The sequence below is a fragment of the Chenopodium album genome, chromosome 6 (assembly GCF_948465745.1).
Source record: "Chenopodium album chromosome 6, dcCheAlbu1.1, whole genome shotgun sequence".
NCBI classification, from domain to species: Eukaryota; Viridiplantae; Streptophyta; class Magnoliopsida; order Caryophyllales; family Amaranthaceae; genus Chenopodium; species Chenopodium album.
The window spans coordinates 48,736,525-48,738,579 of record NC_137839.1 but is presented as its reverse complement, the minus strand read 5'-3'; the positions used below and the strand labels follow the sequence as shown (position 1 = coordinate 48,738,579).

General features: G+C 38.7%; 1 non-coding gene across 1 annotated transcript; it reads left to right on the top strand.

Moving 5' to 3' along the window:
- The first annotated feature begins 1,472 nt into the window (after positions 1–1,472).
- Positions 1,473–1,578, top strand: LOC145637396 (small nucleolar RNA R71). Its single transcript, XR_014114186.1, has one exon. It is a non-coding gene; the product is annotated as a small nucleolar RNA R71 (small nucleolar RNA).
- The last annotated feature ends 477 nt before the right edge of the window (positions 1,579–2,055 follow it).

Below are 2,055 nucleotides of genomic sequence, written 5' to 3'. Positions count from 1 at the left end.
GCGCTCACGGCCATCCAAACATAGAAAACCAATCTCAATAATAGACTTTGGCAAGTATGGGAGAAATAAATCAAGCAATCATGAGACTATGGATTAAGAAACCACCAAGAGATATAGATAACCCCCCAAGCTAGCGAATAGCTACACCCCCAAGCTAGAATAGAGTATTGTCCTCAATGCTCAAAATAAAGGCAAAAAGGGTAGGAGGGAGGGGAAGAAAGAAAACACATCCACACAACAAATCATAATTCATTCAATCCACATGCATTTAAGAAAGCAAATTTAAGATGAGGGAAGAAGGAAAGAGTAAACCAAATGTGAGGTGGGTGTTGAAACCCGCAATTGAGTACATTGTCCACATTTTCATCTAATTCCTCGTCTTTGTTGCTTTTCCAAATGCAAGCAATCATTGGTGTGCTTCTTCTCAAGGATCTCAATCCAAAATCCTTGCACATGAGTATATGCATCAAGTACCTATACACATAGACAAGAGAGTAAACAAAAATGAGAAACGTAAAAGAAGGAAAAAGAAAGCAATAAAACACAAGTTACTTCCCGAGAAAGGCTTGCTTAACGTCCAAGCATGACCAATCTAGTAAGTAACCCGACAAAGAACGCAAAAGCTTGTCATATGCACCGGCAAACATATCAAGAAATAGAGCATACGCGATGCTCATATGACAAGCAAACATAAAGTACAAGGAGACTTTATGCTTGAGAGAAGGGAGAAAAGAAAAGGTAAAAGAATCAAAAGAAAAATCAAGAAAATAAGAAGAAAAAGTAGAAGAATAAAAAGAAAAATAGGGAGGCAAACTCTCCTCTTTTAATAAGGAGGCAAACCTTGACATGGTTGTTATAGCTACCACAAATCCCTTGGATGGTTATAATTATCATAGTTCCCTTGGTTGTGATAGTTCTTATTCCCAACATTCCTTTAAGCATCAAATCTAGGTCCAACATTGTTATTAGCAACAAAATTCACATGTTCATTCTAATTCCCAACACATTCATCACAAGGAACATTAGGGCAAATAGAAGCATCATGGTCATTCATTCCACACAAATCACAAGACCAACATTCTCTAACCATGCAATAAGAAGAAGGAAGAGAGTTAGGGGAAGAAGATGTACCTCTCCCCTTAATTTAGGAAGGAAGAATTGGTGCTTGTGAGGTTGCACTTTTCAGCTTAAACTTGATAGAAACTACCTCCTTCCCTAAGTCCGAAATTTGAGTTGACAAATTGTTGACAGCATTGAGTTGTTCAATCGAGCATCCCGTAGTGCTACTCTTGTTTAACGGCTCTTTCCCACCATCTTGCCATACCATGTAGTTTCTAACTACATCCTCAATGATATCGACAACCTCTTCCTTGGTCTAGTTCATGATTGGGCCTCCAGCTCCGGCATCAAGACTTGACTTCTCTTGAGTACTCAAACCACCATAAAAAATTTGAATGATTAGGTAAATGGGGATTCCATGGTGAGGACACTTGTGTTGATACTCTTTGTATCTCTCTCATGCTTCATAGAGGCTTTCACTAGACCTTTGCTTGAAACCTTGAATCAAAGCTCTTGCCTCCGCTGTTTTCTTTTGAGGGAAGAACGGGAAAGGAATTCTTTGGTGATTTCATCTCAAGTTCTCAAAGGATTTGGCTTCACTTCCTTGTCTAGCCACTCTTGAGCTCTTCCAATTAGAGAGAAAGGAAATAGTTTGAGCCTTATGAATTCTTGAGCAACCCCGTTCACCTTAATTGTGTTGCAATATTTCTCGAACTCCTTAAGATGATTTAGGGGTCTTTCATTTACGCCTCCACTATATTGTCGCCTTTCAATCAAAGTTATCATTGTCGTCTTGATTTCAAAATCACTATCCGGGATCAATAATGGAGTAATCCCGCTCTCATACTTGTATGCACCCAGAGTACCCAATTCGTTCAATGTAACCCTTGGGACTTCTCCCATGTTAACTTGTACACACAAACTCAAAGAAAAATATTAGTAACACGGCTACAAATGTAGCCAAAAGAGAACAACCTTTTGTATTTTCGAAATTTA